This window comes from Ammospiza caudacuta, chromosome 2 (genome assembly GCF_027887145.1).
Source record: "Ammospiza caudacuta isolate bAmmCau1 chromosome 2, bAmmCau1.pri, whole genome shotgun sequence".
Classification (NCBI taxonomy): domain Eukaryota; kingdom Metazoa; phylum Chordata; class Aves; order Passeriformes; family Passerellidae; genus Ammospiza; species Ammospiza caudacuta.
Window position 1 is genome coordinate 120324498 of NC_080594.1, and position 8861 is coordinate 120333358.

The window sequence follows — 8861 nt, forward strand, 5'->3', positions numbered from 1 at the left end:
ATATTACTCTGAGGAAAAAAAGTCCAATTTTTTTCTTAAGATTGTAGATATTATTTATCAAGATAATTTTTATAATAAATAATAAATATCCAGATTTTATTTAAAATAAATTTATAATTATTTTAATTATAATATTATATATTTATAATTTTATATATTATATTTATAATTTAATTATATAATTAGATAATTATAATTTTATTATAAATAATAAAAATCCAGATTTTATTCTGGACTTCTAATCTAAATTGCAAATTTTGTCCCTGTTAGGGATTATTTTATACTCAATCCTATTTAGGATCTTTAATTAAGTTTAAAACATTTTTATTCAGGATTTTGCTGCTTTATTACGTTTTTTTCACTGTATCCTCTTACCTACCTTAGATTTAAAAGCTGAAACCAGATAAAATTTGATTTTATTTGAATTTTTGATATTTGATGAGCAATTAATACTCAGTTTAAGCCACAACTAAAACATTCCTTGGCCTTTAATCCAACAAAAACTCCCTTTAAATCCATCCTCACCTACATTCAAACTGTGGGCTGCAGCTTGAATTTTTGGGTATTTAAGGATAATTTCTGATGGAATTCTGCCTACCTGCCTGCTAAATGTATGTCTTAATTAAATAATGATTAATTAATAATTAATGAAAACCTAGACTCAGTTTAAACCAGAGCACAGCCACGGTTTGAGCTGGATTTTTAAATTAACAAGACAAAATTTCTGTGGTCTGGACATGATTTTCTTTTATAATTGTGTTGATTGATAGATAATTCCTTCTAGAAATATTTGATTTATTACATCAATATCCTTCTACTTATAGCAGCGTCAGTGTGCAGCGAGAATATTCATTCGTATTTTGATTTGGTTATTAATTTCTTTTTAGAATATTTATTTTTGAGTATCTGAACTTACAGAGAGGCTTTATATAAATTGAATTTTCTTTTGGGTGATTTTGTTTTTTTTTGGTTTTCACAATATTCCATCCCAGAATTCAAAATAAATTTTCATTCTACATTTTAGTGACTTTCTGCTTTCGTTTTTAAACCTCAAATCTTTGTTTTCACATTTTTTGCTGGACGTAAACGCCAAATCCTGTTCATGAATCTCAGTGAGACCAGCAATATTCCATTTTTTCTGGGTGAAACAGGTTTTGCTTAGCAGGAAACACAGAACAAGCAATTTTGGATATTTCTGGGGAGGAAATAAACCAATTTTAACTCTTGAGTTAAAGCTGATTCTTCACTGATCTTTAAATAAAGCTGATGTTGATCTTAATTCTGCTTTTAGTCTCATCACAGCAAAACCAATTTCTCACCACATTAAAGCTGATTCTTAACTGATCTTTAACTTTAAATAAAGATGATCTTGATCTTGTTCCTGCTGTTTAGTCTCACCACGGCAAAACCAATTTCTCCTGGCAAAATGTAAAGATTCCCCACAGTTATCAGATAATTCCTTTTCTAAATTTAGAAAACAAAACCACCAACACCTTCACTATTATATCCTAAAATAATTTATTTTGGTTTTTTTTGTTTTATTTTAATTCTGGTTATTTCTGTTGTTTTAAGCCAAGGTGCTTTTCTCCCTGTAGAGAATGATCAGGATGAGGAATTTCAGCGTCCACCCCAAGAGTGTTTGGGCTATAAAGGTACAGAAAATACAATTTATTATGAAACCACTGCATGGAGCAGCTGGATTTTATCCTGAGGAGCAGCTTTGAGGGAGATTGGAGCATCCTGGAATGGTTTGGAGCAGCTCCTGCTTTTCTTCCCCAGGTGGAAAGCTCAGAGCAGAGGATTGGCCCTGGGAATATTCCCCATCCCAAGGGAAATTCCTTTTTTATCCTTCCCTTGGCGTTGTGCAGTCCATCCCATTTGTCCCAGTAAAACCAGTGACTCCAAGGAGGTGGATGAGAGCAGAGAGGGGGCAGGTCACACCCCAAAAAAAAATGCTGCAAATGGAAAAATAAGGGAATAATCCCTGGGAACTCTTGGGCCACGGAACAATCAAACCAAACAAGCGTGCGCTGGAAATTAAACCTCCCAGCTGGATTGATTGCTAATGGGCTTTTTTAAATTCCAGCCTTATTTACTGGGGCGGGGGAGATGAGGGCTGACTCTGAGCACTTTGGCCGGTTCTGAACGCCGTGGAAGAAACCTAAAGATCACTCAGATTAAGAGGGGCTGGGAACTGCTCCCCAGGGGGATCCAGGGAGTGTTTGCTGTGCCCCCATTAGAGCAGGAGAGGTGTGGGATCTCAGCACCTCAGGATGGAGGTGCAGAGAGGCCGAGACCACCCTTGGGGGGCTCGGGAGTCCTGGAATGTTGCCAGAAGTGTCTGGTGGCTGGACTTTGATCCTACACAGGAGACGACACCTGTATGAGGACTGGGAGGAATTCACTGGGTGAATGGTGAAGGGATAAGTTAATTAGAGTGTAAAACACAGGGTTTAAGATTTTGGTACAGGGGGGTCTAAAGAAGTAAGATGGAGGAATTGGGGCGTGTCCTGTCCTTCTTCTTCTTCTTCTTGGCCTCCATCTTCTGTGGTGGTGGTGGCACTTTGGGATTGGTCCTTACTAGAAGTGCACCGGTTAATAAGGGTAGAAGGTATTGGAGAAAAATGATAAATATTGTACACGTAACTTCGGGTATAAAGATAAGTGACCGCCCGGGGGCTTTGGGAGTGTGCCCATGGCTGACTTGCTGTGCAGACCTCTGTCGGGCTGAAAGAAAATCTTTTAGATAAACAATTAATAAACACCAAGACCGAGACAAGATCAGAAGTCTCTCCTTGTCCTTTGAAGCGTCGGCTCTCCAAGGCCATCCCTGGGCCTTTCTAGGCCACCTAAACAGCAACACAGAAAACCTTACAGAGAGGAGCCCAGAGCAGGCCCAGGCCAGTCACAGACACCACTCCACACGAAGGCAGCAGCTGCTTTTGTGGCTCTTGAGGAGCGTGGAAAAATCCATCCGTTCCCATTAGCACCAGGTTTTCCTGCTCCCTCGTCCTGCAAACTCCAGAGCTTTTGGGGAAGCAACAATGGAAATGTGAAATAACCTTTTCTGGGTTATCTGTTTTGAGGGATGGCAGCGGGCTCATTCGTGTCTGAACAATTCTGGACACAATTCCAGGTGGAAAGGAGGACAAAGATGAGGAATTGTGCATCAAGCAGGAGCAGGGCAGGGATTGTCCCTCAAGGGCTGTGTCCAGTTCTGGTCCTTCAGAACATATGCAAAGACATATAAAACAAAAACAAAAAGAATACAAAATACCTGCTCTCCTTTCTGAAGAGGCACCACATTTTTTCCTCTGGCTCAACAGCCCTGCAATCCCAGCAGAAGGCACTGCCACAACCTCTGAGTACCCAGCACTGATTGAAAGCTCTCATTAACTATATTTCAGTTTTATATTCCCCGGGTGGCTTGGCCTCACAAATAGAGCTGTCACAGGCAGCAAGAAGTGGCTGTTCTTTCATTATTTTGAACTTTCCCAGCAGGATTCACCGCTCGGGCTTTTTTGAGCCACTTGTGGTTTGGAGCACGCAGGCCCCATGCATTATGTACTAGCTGGGATATTTCTACCTTAAATAGGTGGTGGAACTCTGCAGAGACCGAGTAACCTGTTGGCAAAATGTGACTGGCTCCAAACCTCAGCGCGAAACCTCAAACCAAAGTTTAAGAGGAGAATTGGTTGAGAAAAAAGGTTTCTGCCTGGTGTCTCTGTGGAGAATTGGGTTGATGGAAATGGGCCAGCACCTTGGTACAGGATTAAAAAGCCCCAGGTTTTATTCTTCCTGAAGCTGAGAGAACTCCAAAATCAGGCTGGAAAATCACTGAAAATCAGGCTGGGAAAGAAACAAAAATGATGTTCTAGCAGAACAAACCAGTTGTTGGCACCTGATGGGCGTTGAAGGGGCTGAAGGGGCTGGAGGAAAGACCTCAAATAAAATAAAATTTAAAAAAACACATCCAAAATATTTTAAGGAATCACAGATTCATTGAGGTAGGAAAAGAGTTTCAAGCCCATGGAGCCTTTAGGTTGGAAAGAGGTTGGAAAAGAGGTTTGGAAAGAGTTTGAGGTTGGAAAAGAGTTTGAAGTTGAAAAAGAATTTCAAGACCATGGAGTGCCAGCTGTGCCCCGTGGGCACCCTGTGCCCAGCCCAGAGCACTCAGTGCCACCTCCAGGGCACACCTGCAGGGATAGGCACTGCAAAGCTCCCTGGGCAGCCCCTGCCAAGGCCTGAGCTCCCTTTCCATGGAAAAATTCCTCAGCAAAGGTCAGGAATTTTGGCAGCACTGGGATGGGCAGGGAGAAGACTCCCCGGGCCGTGTCCCCTGCTCCTTGGTGCGGGTGAAGGCGCCAGCTGAGGTTGCTGAATGTCATTCTAGGACACAAAATAAAACGACACAGACACTGGAATCTCCAAAGTAAAAAGAGAGAAAGTTTAATTGTGAATTTAACATTTATAGATTTTTTTAAGTAACAGTGGATTGGAGGATGACAGTGCCACTTCTCCAATGACGCTGGACAAACCAACAGCCCATCAAATTTCTCCTCTTCCAGAAAATCATGCGAAACGATAATTATTTACACAAAGTTGTATAAGAAAGTTGCTTACAAGAACGTAAACATCAGAAGGCTTAGAAGAACTCAAAAGAACAGGGTGACAGCTGGGGGTGCTGTGAACCCTCTGGAAGTCAACAAGAACCTCTTTGTTGCCCTAAATTACTGGGGAAACTGGGCATGGAAAAGGGGATGAATCCCCTATCTGGGGGTTGTTCCAGAGCAGCTGGGGCTGCCCCTGCATCCCTGGCAGTGCCCAAGGCCAGGCTGGGCACTGGGGACAGTGGGAGGTGTCCCTGCCATGGCAGGGCTGGCACTGGGTGGGATTTGAGGTCCCTCCCAACCCAACCCATTCCGTGATTCTCTTCTTCTGGAGCAGGTTGAGAGCTCCTGGTACCTGAGTCAAGAAATGCGTCAGGATCAGCATTTTTGTCCCTCTGCATCCTGGGAATTGCAGAGTAAATTCCAGCACAAGCCTTTCCCATGAACTGGAAAATTCTCCCTGGATTGTGAGGAATTTGGGATGGGATTTCTGAGTGGTTTTAGGTGATGTGAATTTTTTTAAAATCTTTTACAAGGAAAGTTTTATCTTTTTACAGGAAGGGTGAGTTTGGTTCACATTTTCACTATATGGTTTAAAAGGTCACAAGACCCTTAGTTACAAGATATTTTAAGGATTTATTGACTAATAAAACACGGCTAACAAGGGTATTTATATTTTTGACTAAATCTTTCAATATTTGGTCTTATGGATTCATGCTATAAGTGTAAGATTTTTTAGTTAATTATGTTATGACACACAAACCTACAGTGCTGCATTCTAAACTCCTTGGTTACTTTTTAACTACTTTTATTTTTTTAATATATTAAACTCTAAAATTTTAAACTTTCCTTTACTTAGCTTAACCTGTCTCTGCTTTAAACTATAAATCCACATTCTCACTTCCAGCTCCTCAGTTTGGGAGCTTTTTCCAAGGTCTCAGATCAAATCCTGGGTTTAATTTTAAGCTTTGGCTTCCAGGTCTAAAGTTCTGAAAGTCTCCTGCATTTCAGATTCTAACACTGGATGATTCAGCAGATCATCATAAATCTTTTTTTCTAAAAAGATGCTCGTAATTAAGGATTTTGCACCATGTTGAGTTTCAAGAAAAGGAGGATATCATCCAACAAGGTTAGGAAACAAAGGCAGCAAAAATGCAAATCTGTCCAAGTTCTTTAAAGATTTTTCCCCCCATTTTATTTCCTTAGCAATCTTATTCTGATCTGTTGCAGAATGTGGTGTCTGGTATCCAACTGTATCCATTTCCTTCCTATTCCTAGAGACAGATTTATTCCCAAAGGGAAGAGGAGGAAGAAAGGAATAATTTTTCTAATTCTTCCAAATTTTCTAGAAGCGTTTAATGAAAGCCTGGAGGAAAATGAAGCCCTTCCTGGGGTTATTTAATACAAGCATTCAAGCAGAGCCCTTCCAGTGGTCATAAATAACTGTTTGTGCTCACAGGAAGCAAAATTATGTTTTGATGAAAGCTCATTAAAGGGGAAAAAAAGGCACTTTTTTATGCTTTACCACAAATGCAAGGCTTTGCTGGCAGAGTAGGTTTCAGGAAGAGGAAAAACTGCAGGAGGAATCCATGGAAAAGGAAGGAATACTTTCATTCTCAAATAATTCTCAAGCGTTTCTCAAGTGCCTCCTCATTTTGTAGACCCTGGAAGAGCCATTGGATATTTCTCATTCCAGGTGTTGTGCAATTCCTCGGCAGATCCTGGTTGGATTTGTCCATGGAAGCACAACCCACCTGCTCCAGCACATTCCCCATGTGAATTTTATTTGTTTAAACCACTTAAAGCTCAAAAAAAAAACCCAATTCCTTCAATCCAGGAGGAAAAATCCTGCAAAAAAATCTGCACCATTCCCCCATGCACACATAATTATGAGCGCTGGAATATTTTCTCTTGGATAAAAGCAAATGGTAAATTTGCCTCTTTAAAAAAAATTATTTAATTGCTATGAAAATTGCTATGAAAACTTCCTATTGGCTAATTTTTCGTCTCCCAGGTGAATTAAAAAAAACTACAAAAAAATCTGTTGGTGGCACAGCCCCACCGCATTTTTATTTCCTGTGTCCTCAGCCTTCTCCTGGGAATCTTCTCCCCATGGGACAAAGGAGCATCCTGAGCTTTCCAGGGACCTGGGAACAGAGAAAATTCCATGTGTTGTCACCTCTTAGCCCTCAGTTCCAGGTTCTATTTCCCAGCAGGATGTTGAATTCCTGGACTTTTTATCCCCCCTGTTCCAGCCGAACATCCCAAGTGCCCTCAGCATCCCTGGTTTGTCCTCCAGGACCCCGGGCAGATCCGAGGCAGGGCCAGCTCTGGGTATCCCGAACCTTTCAGCAAATCTCATTTCTGGCTGAGCATCACTAAACTCACAAACTCCCTGCCTGGGAGGGATGGACACGCCTTTTTTTAGGGATTTTAGTGGGATCTGGGCCGGGTGGGGAGGTTGAACTCCATCCTTTCCTCACCTCGGTGCCTTCCCAGCAGGAATTATCTGCTCCAGCCTCTGCCTTGCCCTGGGCAGGAGAGAGAAGCATTTCCCGGCTCTTGGCTCTCTGTTTAATGACAGAATGACACCAAAAGGCCGCTGGAAGAAGTGCAGGTGGGCAAAGGGAGCTGAAGTCCTTTGGGAAGGCAGAATGCAGCCAGGGAACTCGAGAGCATCGCCCCCACCGCAGCTCCCAGGGCAGGGATGGGCATTTCCCCAAAATCTCCTCAAAATCTGAGTCTGAGCACCCTGAGCTCCAGAGAATTCCTAATTTTGACATCAAAATTCCAGCGAGATGAGGCTGAAATAACAGAATTGAAGCTGAATCCGGCAAAGTGAAAATGGGAGTGAGAGCAGTGAAGAGGAGCAGAGATAGAAAATATTGTGAAAGGAATCACGTCCTTTACAAAAACAGAATCAACAAAGTTGGAGGAGACATTCAGGATCCTTCAATCCTAATATCATCACCCCAAAAAACTCCTCAAATCCCTTTTTGAAATATTTTATTTTAAAAACTCCACATGTTTGTAGGGGAAAGATATAAAAATTCAAGTGGCTGTAGAAGCTGAGCATGAAAAGAGTTTGCAGGCTCCACAAACTAAAGTCAATAGGCTGAAAAAAAGGAAAGGAAATTTCAAGGGAAAGGAAAGGGGGAAAGGAAAGGGGGAAAGGAAAGGGGAAAGGAAAGGGGAAAGGAAAGGGGAAAGGAAAGGGGAAAGGAAAGGGGAAAGGAAAGGGGAAAGGAAAGGGGAAAGGAAAGGGGAAAGGAAAGGGGAAAGGAAAGGGGAAAGGAAAGGGGAAAGGAAAGGGGAAAGGAAAGGGGAAAGGAAAGGGGAAAGGAAAGGGGAAAGGAAAGGGGAAAGGAAAGGGGAAAGGAAAGGGGAAAGGAAAGGGGAAAGGAAAGGGGGAAAGGAAAGGAAAGGAAAGGAAAGGAAAGGAAAGGAAAGGAAAGGAAAGGAAAGGAAAGGAAAGGGGAAAGGAAAGGGGAAAGGAAAGGGGAAAGGAAAGGGAAAGGAAAGGGGAAAGGAAAGGGGAAAGGAAAGGGGAAAGGAAAGGGGAAAGGAAAGGGGAAAGGAAAGGGGAAAGGAAAGGAAAGGAAAGGAAAGGAAAGGAAAGGAAAGGAAAGGAAAGGAAAGGAAAGGAAAGGAAAGGAAAGGAAAGGAAAGGAAAGGAAAGGAAAGGAAAGGAAAGGAAAGGAAAGGAAAGGAAAGGAAAGGAAAGGAAAGGAAAGGAAAGGAAAGGAAAGGAAAGGAAAGGAAAGGAAAGGAAAGGAAAGGAAGGAAAGGAAAGGAAAGGAAAGGAAAGGAAAGGAAAAGGAAAGGAAAGGAAAGGAAAGGAAGGAAAGGAAAGGAAAGGAAAGGAAAGGAAAGGAAAGGAAAGGAAAGAGAGAAAAAGGAAAGGGGAAAACTGTGTTGGGCATCCTCCACCTAACACAAGGCACTCACTGCTCCAGGCAGGGAGGAGTTTTTGCCCAGAACATTCCCAGAGCACTTGGACAAATCTTTCTTGGCTGTAGTTAAAATCTTGTTTTCCTTGGTGCTCAGAACAATCCCAGTCCATCAGCACAGCTCAGGGGTGCAGGTTGATATTCTACAAGAAAGAGCAGACACAGAGTGAGGAAGGGGGAAAAAAAGGGAGGGGGATTAACACCAGTTTAAAACTGTCAGACCCAGACAGCTCTAAATGCAAAAGGGAGCCAAGGTTAAGGTCTTTGCTTGATTCACTGTCACTTGATAGCTACAGGAAAT